Below are 17344 nucleotides of genomic sequence, written 5' to 3'. Positions count from 1 at the left end.
TCAGCTCTGCCATTTACCAGCTGGTGAACGAGGGTAAGACACCTGACATCCAGGCCTTGGTTTCCCCATCTGTACAGTGAGGTAATCATTCTTTGTTCAAAGAGTTGTGGCAAGGGCTAAATCTCAATATTTGTGACAGTTTTCCAGCATAGACCTAGCAAAGAGTAAGGAATAAATACATTTTAATGCAATCTGGGTTTTTAAAAAGCTCTCTGTGGCAAAATAAAAATGGGTGCTGGTAAAATGCTTTTGATGAGGAAGATTACGGAGAGTCACTAAGGGGATATTCTATAAATAGAACTTTTCTGTTGTCTCCTAGGGTGTGTGTGACCTAGAGCCAGTTAGTAAAATCTCAGAGAAATACGGTTAGCAGAGAGATGAACGTATTACTACCCACTCCGGCGTGTTGTTCGAGGATGAAATGAGATAATGTACGTGACGTGCCTAGCACAGTATGACACAGATGAGGTGGTAGTAACCAGTAGCTCCCTTCTCCTTTCTCAAAGACGTGTATTCTAGGGAATAGGGAATCAGGTGTACATCAAAAAGAATCAGGTGTACATCAAAAAGAAACAAAAACCTCTGCAGATTTGGCAGAGTAAAATCACATGTCATGGCCTTGTTCACAAACAGCACTGATAAAAACGGCCATTGGTGTTAGAATATTTTGGCACAGGTAAAAATCCTTAAGACTACAGCTAGACCTTGATTCTGTGTTCCGTATTTTTAGCATAATGATCTTCGATAAAAGTAAATGGAGAAAGAGGGTGTGGCGGCATGGAGCGTACCACTATCTATGTGCACGTACGTGGATCAGCAGGTGGGCATACATCCATATATATACATATACATATATATGTGTGTGTGTGTGTATATATATATATATATATATATATATATATATATACTTCAAATTCCACACTTAGAGGCTCAACTTCTTAAAGAATGTGTACAAGGTAGGCACTGGGAGGCTTGATTAGATTACAGCCGCCTAATGCAGAGACACGTACGCTCAAGCGCTGCCTACCACCACAATGGTAGCGGCATAAAGGTTATCTTCCAGTTTTTGCCAGGAGGGATAAACAGCACAAGAAACCAAACAGACGCATGGCATTCCGCCCCCTCTTCTTCGGTCCTGATTGGTCGTGTCATGTTTGTTGTCAGACCCATCTGGACGGCAGGTGTGGTGCTGCAACCAGCTGCATGTATTTGATTATTGACTAGTGAATATTTCCAAAGGGCACAACAGACTGCCGTCTGACCCTCGGTAATAACACGCAGCAGTCTCCCCTGTTTACACACGTAAGAGCTAAATAGAAAAGAAAATGGATTTTGAAATTTCTAAAACTACATTTTGACCAGAGGCTTTTAACAAAGGCTCCGTCTATACCATCAGTCAAACGGTGAGCTTGGCAAGCTTGTACAGAGTCTATTAAAGGGGGAATAAGGTTCATGAATTTCAAGCTTGGAGGGCTCTAATTACCTCATGCTCAAACTTTAACTACAAAACTCAGATAAATTGCTGCACTAAAACCATAGAAGATCCTCCACCTGATTTGTGCCAGTGCATCTAAAGCTCAGTGAGGCTGATCCCAGCGAGGTTTTTCCAATCAGTCCTAAGGGAATTCGTTCTGGACCTGTCTCTAATGAGTACATACGGATTACCTGGATGTTTTGGTAAAGCTACCCGGTAAATGAGTCAATCTGAAAATTTATTAGCCGCAGAGCATTACCGCAGTCAGTCACATAGCCCAAGAATCCTGGGGAAATTAAAGTCATTTTCAGCATCTATCAGCCAGGCACCAGGAATCCGTCTCAGGCCCCGGCCGGTAGTTGTAACGTTAGACTAATTGGCTAGTAGTTACAGCTGTCTCTTCAGTGTTTTTGTTCTTAGAGGTGTGACCTCTTCTTGAACCAATTTATGTACACCCAGAGAGGGGTCCTCTATTTATTCTAGTTCAGTGTAGGATTTGGATTCAAAAACAAAACAAGAACCAAGAAAGAAAGAGGTCTGTATCTATAAATTATGGTGCAAATAGCTCAAGCTGAGCTAACGCGAGGACAGCCGAAAAGTTGGAATTTAGTGGATCTGGGAGGCAGGGGACGATGCAGAAAACAAACACTGCTCTCCAACATTCAAAACATTCATATTTTTTCAAAGATGGCACTGAGGAGAAATGTGGATTTCCTTCTGCCTGGTACAACACTCTCTCTGTGGCTATTTATCTAGTTACAAACTTTTATAGATATGAAATATTTTAAGAAGTCCTTTAGAAATGGCCCGAGGTAATTTCAAACTTAACAGACCCTGTCCCACCAGAGCTCATTACAGTGAATTTTATAACAAAGTACCCTCTACTTAATTTTCAGAGCCTAGCCAAGCGTTCTAGAAATGCAGCTGCATTAAGTGCAATTAATGGTACAATAAAAGCAGTGGAGGGCTGTTTAACACCCAAGAACCAGCAGTAAACACTGGCCCCACGCTCTCCAACAGTCAGTGATGTGTCAGAGGACCTGGAGTGTGAGATTTCTGTATCGGGGGCGGGGTGGGGGGGGGGAACGTCTCTCTCCTGCTAGAGGAAAATCTTCTGTCCTTCAACAATTCCACCCAGAGACTGTATGAAAGGATATAAAGTTATTCCCTCCAGTCATGCCACTAGCATCCCCACTCCCTTTGAGAAGGAAGCCAACACGGTAAGCTAATATTCCCATCAGTGAAGGAAAAGGACAAATTTAATTTCACCAAAAATGAGCCTTAGAGCCAGTGACTCATAATGCACAGAATGATTTGCGCATAAATAAGTTTACTGTCAGATGCCAGAAGAAGGAAAGAAGTAACCATTCAGAATACTATGCTTATTCTTTTCAACAAACGGAAAAAAAAAAAAAAAGAAAGATGAAAGGATGGGGGATGGGCAGGAACAATTATAATGATGTTTGCAAACCTCTTTAATGATGAAAAATTACTGCTTAGAATTTGAATACGAGAGACACCCAGAATGAGCAAAAATCTCACTGGTTAATACAATCATGATCATTAGAGCATTTGTCAATTAGTTAGTTAATTTGTTAAATACAATATGTAGTCAACCAGGTCTGGAAAGATGATTTTATGTACTTACCTTCCATAAGTAATTAAAACAATTCTATCATGAAAAAAAGTATTTGATTGTAACTGTCTTTTAGTAGTCTGCATTCAGGGTCTTATCCTTCTATTTCCATTCCAGGATGAAATTGGTTGTTTAACAATATAAGAAGTATATTAAAGGTGTATTTTTTTAAAATTTTATTTTATTATGTTATGTTAATTACCATACAATACATCATTAGTTTTTGATGTAGTGTTCCATGATTCATTGTTTGCGTATAATCCCTACCAACAATTAAAGTGCAGACAAATCTTAGTAATCACAATAGCATAGACATGGCCTCAATCAAGAAAGCCATGGACAATCCCCAAATTTCACAGTATTAAAAACATGCTTCTAGTCTCCTTCCTCAACAAAATTCTCTCAAAAGCTTTGACTTGAGGTTTGGTTTTTTTCAGTTTCTGACAGCCACTCTCAGACGGAAGTGCTAAGGAGCCGTGAGAGGGGCAGAGGAAGCACCCGGAGCTGGGCAGTGCCCAACTGAAAACTCAGGCCAGAAGGAACCAGAGTGGGCCAGGATCACCCTCCAACCGAAGGCACTTTAGTGACACCAAAATTGAATCCCTCCTCACCCCCCCCAACAAAATACAGTTGACTGTTGAATAGCACAGGGGTTCGGGGTGCTGACCCCCATACAGTTGAAAATATGCATGTAATTTCTGACTTCCCCCAAATTTAACTACTGACAGCCTACAGTTGACCAGAAGCCTTACTGATAACATAAAGAGTTGAATAACGAATTTTGTATGTTATATGGATTATACACTCTATTCTTACAATAAACGAAAGAAAATATTAAGAAAAGCATAAGGAGAAAAAACATTTACAGTATTGCACTGTATTTACTGAAAAAAAAAAATCTGTGTATAAGTGGACCTGCATAGTTCAAACCCGTGTTGTTCAAGGGTCAACTGTAGTCCTGACTACTTCTTCCCCAAACAGAAAGCATGCATGTCTCTAAAGACATATAAACTTCTCCAAAGTGATCTAAGATGAAGGTGATTGTGCAACTGAAGAAAGAGACATGAAGGGGAGCTGCAGACCTTTTCATGGCCCCTGGGCTCTCAGAATGCCCAGAAATGCTGGAGCTACCACATGAACGAAGGCATTTTCTGCAGTAGAATGCTGGTGCATTTCATAGAAAAGGTCTTTTAAAAAACAGGCAAGACTAGCCACATTTTCAAAAAAGAACCATGTTGTTCTGGACAACTCACCTTGTTTTGGCATGAACTCAAATGGTTAAAAATAAGTCATTTGTACCATTGGTTTCAAGATGAGGGGTTCTTGTGCTAGTCCTCCCTTTAGAGGGTTTGCTAAATTATGCCATTATTTTTGTGAAAATTAACATTAGGAAGTCTTCTCAAAGTACACAGATTTAAATAAATGTACCCATCCACAGGCAGACATTTCTCAACTGACAAAAGCTGATGAGTGCCCCATCCCTCCCCCATGGCTGCTGGGCCAAGTCCCCATGGGGATAAGTAGGCGAAGGCTATGCAGTGACATGAGCGTGGGCTCGAAAATCAGGCAGATCAAGATCATAATCATGATCTTGCTATTTACCAACTAGAGGATTTCAAGCAAGTTACTTGATCTTGCTGAGCCCTTTCTCCTAAGATGCTTGCTCTTAGAGTTGAGAAGAGAATTCAAGTATACAAAGTGCAGGGTAGTCAGGTGTTGATTTCTAATTCTCTCTGCTTCCACAGCAGAACAACTCTTGAGAAACAGGGACCTCTCCGGAGGCCAGGCTCCTCCAGGGCAGCATTGCAGTGCTCTTGCTTAGACTCTTCTCTTGGCCCGCCCAGACTCTCACCCTCAGCTAGACTTACACAGACCCTGTCAGGTAAGCCTTATCCAGAGGCCTCACTCAGCTTTCTGTCAATGGACAGTTGGAAAGCATCTTGTTCTGCTCTGAGCTCTTACACCATATTCTATACTGTTCTTCCAGCTTTCACTTTATACCTTGTTTATAGTTTTCCTGTGTGTTTGTGCCCACATTCTAATTTGTGATAGGACTATCTTCATTTATAACCTACAGTGCCAATAAATATTTTTGAGTGGTCTTCTAAAAACATTTAAGAAATGTTTTGAGCTTTTTTCCCCTTACTTTTGGCTACAGTGTCTGAAATAACACAAATAACTCTGGTTAGAAATTTGTCTGATCTAACAAACATACTTGTTTAGAAAGTGAATCATCTGAGTAGGTGAAAAAGACTATTAATAATTCACACAGCAGCGTGCATTGATGCCACCAGTTTGCTTTTGTCTTAATCCCTAGAGAAACTGAGATGCACCGAGAGCTGGAATTTTGATAATGTAAAAAAAAAAAAAAAAAAAACCAACAAAAACTAGAAAAGAAAATTTCTGAACAATGGAGCTCTTTGAGGGTAAGGAGCTTATCTTACCTCTTTTCCCCAAATGGTGGGCTTAGGGTGGCAGACCCAGAATAACCTGAGGACATGTGGGTACTACAGGCCTGAGGAAACCTTACTAACAGGTAAAGGTGTCATCAGCAATGCTGATAGAAAGCTATTCTAACCAGTTTCGATCTGTTTCAAAATGTTGCCCAGCACCATGCTAGCGCCCCGAGGCGCAAGGAAAGCTGCTCCCAGGACCTATAAGGTATGAAAGGATGGTCAGTTTTATGGGGCACCTGGGTGGCTCAGTGGGTTAAGCATTTGCCTTCAGCTCAGGTCGTGATCCTGGGGTCCTGGGATCAAGCCCCACACTGGGCTCCCTGCTCAGCAGGGAGTCTGCTTGTCCCTCTCCCTCCAACTCTCCCCTCTGCTCGTGCGCTCTCTCTCTCTCTCTCCCCCTCTCTCAAATAAATACATAAGATCTTAAAAAAAAATGAGGATGGTCAGTTTTACTGCTGGGTTCCATTATGGGTACACAGGCTCTGTGGACTCAGCTAGGAAGCTAATCTCCATTTACACTGTTTTTTCCTGGGAGGAGTGCACTGGCATTATAAACTGAACACTGAACATTTATGTTTATAAATCTTTCTAATAGGTCCTAATTTCCATTAGGGCAAAGATCACAGATGAAATGCTCCTAACCCTGAATCAACATTTCTATGGACCCCATCATCTTTCTGTTAAGATGTGATGATGATAATGTTTAATTTCCAGCAACTGAGAAAGGCGAGTGAAGAATGAAATGAGATTGCAGGAAACGGTATCATTCAAGATATTTTTATTTAAGTACTTAGATGAGATGTGAAAAATAAGGGAGGGAACTCTGTGGTCTCAGCAGAGGGCAGCGTGTTGCTGGCACTGAACATCCATCCTTGGGCTGGTAACACCAGCTCTGGTGCCCCAGGCAGAGTAATAAAGGCTTCATTCAGCATCCTTCCACCTGGCTAACTCAGGTTTAGTGAACACAGGAGAAAGACGTCCACTTCAAGAATATCAATATACTTCCTTTCATGAGCTGTAAGTGCGCTCTAAAGTAAAAGATACATAGAAGCATCTCCTGACCTACTCTACCTTTTAGCTTTAAGTGGAATCGACTTTATTTTCCTGTCAACTACAATTTTCACTAAAGACTCCTGACTTCTTTATGGCGTAATAAAGTTTTGTCTAGGATTACAATAAAAAGCTTTCATAATACCCATGACCCGAACATTCTGGATTAATTTTTAAATTGCATCTGAAAATCAGTACAAATGGCAATTCAATGTTTATGCCCTTGAAACCAAATTCATCCCCTGGCCTCTCTTATGTGGTCCATAACTTTCAGGGCAAGTTTCATAAAAAAGCTAAGGTGAGAAGAGAGTTTTTGCATAGGCTCAAGTTTACATTTATTTCTGTTTGACGTCTTTTCTTCTAGAGCAAATCCATTATTACTCATGCTCCTCTGGGAAGATATCAATAGTCTGGAACATATCCCTTTGTCACATGCCCGCCATTAACATCTCCCTTAACTACCTGGCCCAGTGGGAAGGAGGGAGAGGAGAAGGCAGGGGAGAGCTTGCAGCAAATCCCCACCCATTCCTGTCTCTACTGACTACCTTCCTTTACTCCTCTCAGCACCTCCCCTTGTCTTGCAAGCCGAGGAGAAGGAGGCAGGGTGACCTCGGACTCCTCAGTGTCACACATGAGTAAATTAAACCTGTGCCTTCCATCTCTCCTTCTGGTCTTTCCTGATGGCATGAACCATGCAATGGGCTGGCCCAGGGAAACAGAAGGGAGTTGCTTATTGACTTAGGAAAAGCATCTAATGAAACGATAAGCCACTAAATCCTCTTAATTACACAGTGAGATAGAAGCTGACAAAGAGACCTGCCTTATTATTTGATTCAAATGTTAAGTTTCACCCTAGCATACAGCATTCAATGATAGGAGCAAGTAACAGAAGTTCAAAAGTGTCATTCCCAAGGTTCATTTATTCAGTAAGTAACATATTGATCACCCACTATGTTCCAGGGACTCAGACAGTGTTAAAAACATGATTAGGGACAAAAAGAGACAAGGCCCCTGCTTTCATAGGGATTACAGTCTTCTGGATTAGGGCTGCAACAAATGGAACCCAACTAAAACCTTAGCATTGGTTATACCACACCTGTTATCATGTATTCTCAAAATGCCAAAATACGGATCAGGCAAGTTGTTGTTTTTTTTTTTTTTTTCCCTAGGCAAAGAACTTTATTAGCCTTGTTTCAAACTTTATTCCCAGGCTTCTTCAGCTTAATTAGCTGCAAAGAATGAATTGTGTATAAGCAAAAAATGAAAAGAGCTGCAGTGTCCAAGGGGCTTGGCCTTAAAAATATTAGAGATCTAGATTTTATCAGATCCATGAACAAATTTTTTAAAAAGCAGTCATAATATAAAATAGCAGCTCCCAGCAACTTCTTCAAGTTTTATGTTCTTCAGAAGTTGACTCAATTCAGTTTGCTTCATTCTTGGAAGCTTCATCAAAATTCTCCACAAGATCTGGAACTTCATCATCATCCTCCTCTCTGGTAGCAAGTGGTGCTTTTCCATCCACAGATTGTTTGGGCAGAGCTTCAGCCAGTCTTCTTAAACTAGTCAGACTGTCTGCACCAAGTTGGTTTAAGATACTGGGTAGCATTTCTGTCAGCTGCTCTGTCTCAGCATGGCCTGGAATGGTGAAGTGCTCGCGGCCAGTGATGCCCGAACTTTGGGGTGGTTAAAGTGGATCACTGGTCCTTGGTTTGTGAACATATTCACTTCTTCAATACCAGAGATATTGTTTACCCCTAACTTCTTTAAGGAGAACTGAAGTTTTTTATCATCTGCTGTAGCCGTTCTATGAACCACCTTCTTTCGGTGAGCAGTTCCTTTCCCACCAATGCGCACTTGTGCTTGCAGTTTGGCGAGTTTCTCCTGGTTCATGATAGTTTCTTTCATCCTGTTGGAGTGGAAATGGGACCGCGCAGGGGAATAGGGTTGGCACTCAGGGGGTCTCAGGCGGACCAGCTGAGATTAGGTGCACACACGCAGGGAGGCAAGATCCAGATGAGGCAAGTTTTAAGTGGAAAAGGTAATGCACTGATGATGGCAGTGCAGAAAAACGGAACAAATCTGGGTCCTGGCTGACCTTGTTGAGCCCCTGCTGTTCCTTCCTACAGACTGCTCTTATCGTCAGACGATTAACCATGTTACTGCTTAACCAACTATAGGTCGCATACTCTCTTATGTGCAGCTAAATGTATTTTAACTGACACAGTAAATTTTGTATTTAAACCACAGACAAGACTTGCATGGTCAATATCGAGGTGTACCCTGCAATGTTGGGACTTTTAAAATTCTTCATTGAATTTTCCAAGCTTGAGACATCCCTTGTCACGAATGCCTACACTAATTGATTTCAGCTTAACGGTGGAGGTTAGGGGGTGGGAGGAGAAAGGGGTGATAGTGATGTATAGAGAAAAAGCACACAGGGGGAGAAGACCAAACTGACAGGCATGGCATAGAGTAGAGGTGGTGGTGCTTAAATATTAACTACCTTTCTGGAAAGAGACATGAGAATCTCTACGGTTCAACCAGATTAGGGAAAAAGAGTGGTGGTGTAAGATGGGGCACAATGAGAAGAAAAGAAAGCACAAGTGCCCACAAAACAAACCCTAATTCATTTATCTAGTTTCAAATAAGCCCAAGTTTGACAAAGACCTAAAGCTGCTCAATCACCCCACACAACACATCCAAGGAATGTGTGCCTTCAATTACTGAGTGAGAGAGACCACCAGCAGCAAAGATGTTATTCTTGGAATTTCAATGCAAAGCAAATGTACAGATGTTGGCATAAAAGCCAAACTGTCTGAGATGGAAATGAAGACAGAGATTCAGGGCGAAGATTAGAGGAGATAAAGAATTAAACGTGCAATAAAAGAGAACATTACATGCATGGCATCAAGCTTCCACAGCCAGTGCCCGGCGACACTCAGATGTTAGCAGTGGTGACATGTGTAGGCTAAAAGAAATGGGCAAGGGCGCAGAGTCAAACAAGTACTATATTAAAATCACTATCTCTGTGGGCAGGCTGTAAAAATCATATCATTCTCACTGAAAAAGAATTCATTAAACTGCACCCCAGCAGGATGTAAGGAACAACATGCAGCATATGAAGATATTGAGCAGCAGGGGGCAATAAACTTTATAAAAATTATTAAAGCATGCAACAAAGCAAGATAATACAAGGAGGAAACAATGAAAATGTCAGCCCAATTTATAAAGTGCACGTGTTACCCCGTAAGTGCAAGCACTTCATGAAAAACACACATGCTTCTGACATTAAAATTTACACTCTGCAAAACCACCCTTGAGATGTCCAAGCTGACCCACTGTAGGCCAGCAAAATCAAAGCCAGCAGATCGCCACGTGGAAAGGCTGGTCCAGACGAGCTTCACACCAGGTAACCTACTCAAATGCCATAATTATTTGCAGGTATGTGAGACACTGCTCCGGTTACAGATCCAAAGGTTAACTGAAAACAGGGCCGCACATATTCCACATCCCGTGAAGTACAGGACACTTGAATCTCTAAGCTGGCAAGCATGAGCAGCCTTGCCTCTAATCCAGTTTCCCCCCATATTCCTGGGTGGTTCAATAATTATACTTGAACCTGGGTAACGTACAGTTTAGGTCCCCTCCAAGCACAGAGGCATCCATACGCCCTGTCTCCAAACTGTTTCCTCCTCTGCTTCTCCCTGAGGATCTGAACTTAAAAATTTCTTTAGAGTTCCGTGGACACTTAATCCCTGGAAGGCCATTTGAGAGATACTAAAACTCTCTGCTGAATATTTTAGCAAATATTAATTGACCAGATCTTTTTTTCCTGCCACTGTCACCAGGAAATGAGGTAGAAGTGGGGAGAATGTTGGACATGAGATCAGGGAAAAAAGGAAAAAGGAAAATCTTGTCTCCCAGGGCATCACGGTGGCACAAGGATTGAGGACAAGATGCTGATAAACCGGAAAAGATAACTGAAATAAAAATAGAGCCCTGAAGACAGACTATGCTTAAGAGGACTTTAGTCTACTTCTACTGATTCTGAAGTGGTCAAGACAAAACTAATGATAGCTGCTTTAAATGAACCCTCCTCATCTCTCCAGAATCATTTCCTAGCTTTTAAAGGCAAACTGTGCTTCTCTGGACTCTTTCTCAGATGGGTAAGATGTAGGGCAACAGAAATAGAACCCAAGACAAAAAATCTACAGAAACCAGTGTAGCCATTAACACCTGCCAACCTGACAGGCTTGGAGTACAGGCACACACCATATTTTGTAATTCAACACGTATCCACCCAATAAGCTTGTGATGAAGCAGCCATTCCCATCAACAGTCAAGATCCTTCCATCTCCCATCTCTGTCTCTCCCTTCCTTTCCACTTCCCTCTCTAATTTATAGGGGCCCTGGCCCACAGCATGGACAAATGGACTACCTTTGTTTATTTTAATTTTTTTTTTTCATAAGATCATGCCCAGGACCTTAAGTCTTGTATTTATGCACCTCTTAGATGACAGAACCAAAAGTCAATCATTTTAGCCAATTCTTTTTAAAGATTCCTTCTAAGCTGAGACTTTCGATTCTAGGCTGGAATGAATTTTTATGGCCAAGTTATAAACACCTGTTACTCAGCAGGTGCCACTAAAATGTATAGTTTGGAGATTGCATGTGGTTTTTTTCTAGTTTCAGAAGTTGATCTACTTGAAGATAATTTGTTTTTAGAGCTGTCAAACTATAAAAGCCACTGCATTCCTTTTCACTAGCTTATAAAGATTAATTGGAAGTAACACAAGCTTGCAATTTATAGGTCAAAGAAAATTTTGCCTGCTCTAGTAGAGTTTGGCACAGGAAAACTACACATCCTCAGCTGAAAACTGAGATCAAAGCAATTGAGAAATAAAATATCTTGGGAGATTTGTGTATTTGTTTATTTTATTCTAAGATCAGAGGTGATAGTGACGTAGCACCCTCACTGGAAGCAGCATTTTTACATTAAGATCACAAACACAGAACAATCTTTGCTCTGCTCTAATTATTTATAGATTCCTTTCACAAGCCCCTTGAGCTAACAGTTTCCACATCATTCAGATAAATGATCTAACAAATCATACCTAGCAAAACTAGATCTGTGCAGTTAACCCATTACCATACCCAAATGGATTTTTACAGAACTAATCCGGCAAGGTTTGGGTTTGAGGATTAAAAATTCAGGGAACCTTAAGAAAATGGTCCTGTTTCTTTCACCAAAACAATATATTTAGGACCTCTCATGTTTTATCTTTTAACCTATATATAACACTCAAGCAGCAGTGGGTAGTCCTAATAATTGGTAAATTAACAAACTATCAAATGCTTACCTTCACAAAATGAAAGCAAAAATACTATTCCTAACTAATAATAAAGAAGCTAAACAAATCTAATACATTAAAAAACACCAAAACACTATTCTGATATAAATTCTTTATATTGTTTGGCTGGCCATAAATCAAATAACTAGATGCTTTCTCACGTAGGAAATGAAGACCACAGGTCATACCAATACAACAAAAATTAAGTAAAACTGCCAAACCCTCCCACCCCTCAAAACTCAAACTTTCCACCACTTGGTGGAAAGTAAATAATTAAGCTTTTTGTTTCTGGCTCACAAGGCATTAGGACTTCAAAGTTTGCAATCTGATATCCTGGATCAACATCTCTTATCCTTACTTCATTGGACTATCCCAAGGTATTATGTTCCTATGTTATAATTTTAGCTGTCATATGTTAATTTTAAATTCTGAAGTACACACACATACACATGTTAGATTTTCTTAAAACATGGACTCAGGGACAAACTCATAGGAAGTACTGAAATACTAGTTTGATGGGAATTCTGTCTTTTAAGAAATTCTAAACACAAACACCACTTGATTTTTTTTTTTTCTCTGAATTAGACCAAAACCTTCCTGCTGATTATTTATGTCATTTGACAGGACTAAAATCAGCCCGTCTCCAAATTTTGCAGCCATCCATGCTTTTTCTAATAAGAACTAATTTTACAAGGTCCTTTCTGGCCAAGAAACTTTCAACCACTATAAACTAGTCAGACACAATACAAGATGATTAGACCAGAGTATATAGACTATGTAGCATAAACTGCCAGTTAAACATTATAGCGTGCTTCATTTTAATCATGTAGCTTTCATCTTTTTTGAACACCCTTTTAGCATCTCTTGAAAAAAAAGAGGCTTTGAAAAAGCTGAGCTACTGCTAAACACTATAAGCTGATCCTGCTATACTGTGCTTTGCCCCAGTGCCTCTCCACCCCCATGAAAACAAAAAAAATATCGCCTTCGATACTTTAAGGTCTAATAATTGTGGTCTTAAATGAGACAACACATCGTCTTCAGTTGAAAGGTCAATATGAATCCAGGTTCAAATGCAATCATGTACCATATTCAGATCTATCGTTACGATGATAAAGAATTTAGTATAATAATAATAAATGATAGACTAGCAGAAAACTTTATGGCATGTATTATTACGTGTTTAATTACACAGATAATTTATTTTAGGCCAAACACAATAAAGATAAAATTTTACATTACTGATGCCACAAAATATCAGTAAGCAAAATAATTTGGGGACTTCCTTGAAGATGCCTACAATAATATAGTTTATATTGTGTCTTAAAAGAAATGAGAAAGGTATATGAGCTTTAGAATATACGATTTCTCAGAAGGCCTAATGTTAACCCTAAATTTGCCTATTTCATAACCATGCTGTTTGAGAAGAATTTTAACAGGTGTCTTCTGTGACTGTATGTGAATTGGAGCCTTTTCAATTCCTTTATAGAAAACAAATGTGAATTTTTAAAAATCTTTTAAAATTAATTTTATTTGGCTTAAGATGCACAGTATTCCTCAGAATCATAAAATATTAAAGCATATATAAATACAGAATAGTATTGAAGCTTATAATGGAAGACTCAATTGATGATTTTACTAACACAGAGGAAAAACAGAAGTTCAGAGAAGTTAAGAGATTTGCCAGAAATCAAATTGCTAGCTAGCAACTAGATTCCAAGTCTTTTGACTTTCAGGCCAATGTGCCTTCTGTTCCTTCCTTGAGAAAAAAAAAAGATTTGAAAGAAAAATGTGGCATATTTGAGTGTAAGCTATAATAGGCAGTATACCAAAATATGCTTAAAAGAGTTGGTAACACCATAAAGATGTTCCCTGGTATCGATAAAGATACTTCAGGACTGGAAATCACTGGGATCTTGGCAAAGACATAAAAGGAACTCTCCACCAACCTCCCAAGCCATGAATATTTAACTGTGTATACAAAACCCAAATTCATCAAAATTCTTAAAAAGAAAGCAAAGAGAAGACAGGTCTTAGGGGAAAAAATGGTTTTTAGAATAACTACTCAGAAGGGATATTTACAACTAAGAAGCAAATACACTTAACAGATGTGATTCAAGTTTTATGTTGAAGCTACACTAAAAGTTATAAAGTTTGCTTTTTATAGGGTGTGTTCTTCAACACTGTACTAGAAGTTCTAACCAGTGCAATAAGGCAAGAAAAATACATTAAAGCCATTGAAGTTAGAGAGGAATAATTAAAACTGTATTTATTCATAGATGACATGATCCTATATGTAAAATATCCTAAAGAATCTATAAAATAATTTTAGAGGGTGCCTGGGTGGCTTAGTCGTTAAGCGTCTGCCTTCGGCTCAGGTCATGGTCCCAGGGTCCTGGGATCGAGCCCCGCATCGGGCTCCCTGCTCAGCAGGAAGCCTGCTTCTCCCTATCCCTCTGCCTCTTCTCTCTGCTTGTGCTCTTTCCCTCTCTCTCAAATAAATAAATAAAATCTTAAAAAAAAATTTTTAGAAATAATACACAAGTTAAGCAAGGTTTCAGGATAAAAGATCAATGTATAAAAATCAATGATATATTTTGATATATTAACAAACATTTTAAATTATGAAAACAATTCCATTCCCAGTAGTCATCAAAAAGAATGAAATGCTTTGTAATAAATTTAGAAAAAGAAGTACAATGCCTGTGTGTACTCTGAGAACTATAAAACACTGCTTATAGATGTTAAAGAAGACTTAAATAAATGGAGTTATATGCTATGTGCATGGGCTGGGGTATTCAATATTGTTAGGACAGCAATTATGCTCAAATTGATCTCAATGGAATTGAAAAATACAGAAGGCTTTTTCATAGAAACTAACAATGAGATCTTAAAATTTATATGAAAATTCAAATGAGCTAGAATTGCCAAAGTAATAAAAAAAAAATTGTAGGACTAATACCACTTGACATCAAAACTTAAAAGTTACAGAAATCAAGGCAATGTGGTATTGGCATAAGGATAGACACATTGATCAATGGGACAGGAGAGAGTCCAGAAAGAAACCCTTACATATGTGGTCAATTGATTTTCAACAAAAATGTCAAGACAATTCGAGAGGGAAAATACAGTCTTTTCAACAAAAATTTCTGGAACAATTGGATATGCACATGCCTAAATAAACTTAGACACTCTCAGACTATGCACAAAAATTAACTCAAAATGGATCATAGATCTAAATTTAAGAGCAAAACTATAAAATTCTAGAAAACAAAAGAGAAAGTCTTTTTCACTTCAGGTTAAACGGTAAAGATTTCTCAAATATGACACTCAAAGTATAATCTACTAAAATATGATAAAATGGACCTCATCAATATTAACAAATCTTTGTCTTGTCAAAAGACACCATTAAGAATATGGAAAGAGAAACCACAGACTGAAATCCTTGTAAATATTTGCAAATCATGAATTTGATAAAGAGCTTATGTCCTAAACATATTTAGACCTTTGATAATTCAGTAAAACAACCCAGTAAAAAACAGGCAAAATATTTAGTAAGATTTCAAAGAAGACATAAGAATGGCTAATAAGTACATGAAAGGGTCTCAACATGATCAGTCATTAAGGAAATAGCAGTAGCAGAATTCTAAGATAGCTATCAAAATTCTTGCTCCCTGGTATATATGTGCTGTACGTCCCGACCTTTGAGCCTGGGCAATACTTGTGAATATGATGGAGTTCCACTCCCATGATCAGGGTGAATAATACAGTAAAGGTGAAGGGATTTTGTAGATGTAACGAAGGTCCCCAATCAGTTGACTGTGAGTTAATTAAGAGGGAAATCTTCCTGGGTGAGCTTGATATAATCAGGTAAACCCTTCCAAAGAGGGTCCAGTCTTCTCTGAAAGAGAGATTCAAAGTGAGAGAAATTCTTCTGCTGGCCTTGAAAAGCAAATAACCATGTTGCAAACTGCTCCTGGAGTGGGCCACATGGCAAGGACCCCTTTAAAGTGGACCCTAGAAGTTTAGAGTGGTTCCCAGCTGGTAGTCAGCAAGAAAAGGGGGACTTCAGTCCTACAACTTCAAGGAACTAAATTCTCCCATCAACCAGTGAGCTTGGAAGAGGATCTCAAGCCTCACATGAGATCATGGTCCCAGCTAAGACTTTGATTTCAGCCAGCGAGACTCAACAGTGGACTCAGTTAACCTGTATTCAGACTCCTGACCCACAGATACTGTGGATTAAAATGTATGTTGTTTTAAGTTGCTAAGTGTGTGATAATCTGTTCCACAGAAACAGGAAACTAAAACAGGAATACGAATTAAAATCATGCTGAGACGCCACTACACAATCAGAAAACAAAACAAAACAAAACCTGGAACTGGTTGTAATAAAAATAAAACTGGAACTGTCCTTGGTTGCTGGTGAGAATGTAAAATAGTCCAATCCAATTACTTTGGAAAACAATTTTTGCATCTTCTTTAAAAATCAACATGCATTTACCATAACACACAGAAATTCTACCACTGTGTATCTATTGGAAAGAAGTGAGAATGTAATTCCTCATGAAGACTCGTCCATTAATGTTCATAGCAGCATTATTCAAAACAGCAAAAATTGGAAACAACCCACATGTCTATCAACTGGTGAATAAATAAATAATACATGCTATATCCATGCAATGAACTTCTCCTCAGCAATAAAAAAGAACTAACTACACATACAATTTGAAATACTCAAGAACATTATACTAAAGTAAAAGACGAGGCACAAAAGACTACATCTTGTATGATTACACTTACATGAAATCTTTAGAAAAGGTAGAAATATAGAGAAACAAAAAGTGGTTTGGTGTTTGCCTGGGTCTGGGGGTGGGAGCATGATTGACTACTGTTAAGTGGGCATGAGTTTCAGGATGATGGAAGAAGTCTTACAACTGAATTGTTGTGATGGTCACAGACCTTTAAGTTTACTAAAAATTATCCAGCTTACAGTGGGTGAATGGTATCATGTGTAAAATATACTTCAATAAGCTCTTAAAAGTTAAAAAAAAAGGGCTTTTTCATATCAATACCATTATGAGTAAAAGAGTGAAACAGTGGGGGATTTGTACTATAATGAGACAAAGTGCACTTGCCATACCTACTTTCCAAAAATTCCCAAATATTCAAATGTCAAATATTAACTCAATGATAAGTCAACTTTTCAACTCTTCCTTATTCACACTCAACATTAAAAATTGATCTTATAATCTACCTGGTTAGATTATAAAATTTTTTCCCCCATTTACATCATACTTCTGATTCAAAATTTTCAGGAGAGAATTTTGACATGTGCTCTACCTAAAAAAAGGAAGATCATAACAACAGTCAAATTAGG

The 17344-nt window shown here is 38.9% G+C and overlaps 1 protein-coding gene and 1 pseudogene across 6 annotated transcripts in view; both read right to left on the bottom strand.

The window, feature by feature from the left end:
• Positions 1–17344, bottom strand: part of NPAS3 (neuronal PAS domain protein 3) — an 839936-nt gene that overhangs the window by 440545 nt on the left and 382047 nt on the right. The gene's annotated exons all lie outside the window — the stretch shown is intronic.
• Positions 8003–8988, bottom strand: LOC116632889 (annotated as a pseudogene).

Source organism: Phoca vitulina, unplaced genomic scaffold (genome assembly GCF_004348235.1).
Source record: "Phoca vitulina isolate PV1807 unplaced genomic scaffold, GSC_HSeal_1.0 scaffold7, whole genome shotgun sequence".
NCBI classification, from domain to species: Eukaryota; Metazoa; Chordata; class Mammalia; order Carnivora; family Phocidae; genus Phoca; species Phoca vitulina.
The sequence above is the reverse complement of the archived record's forward strand: the minus strand, read 5'-3'. Positions and strand labels throughout refer to the sequence as shown.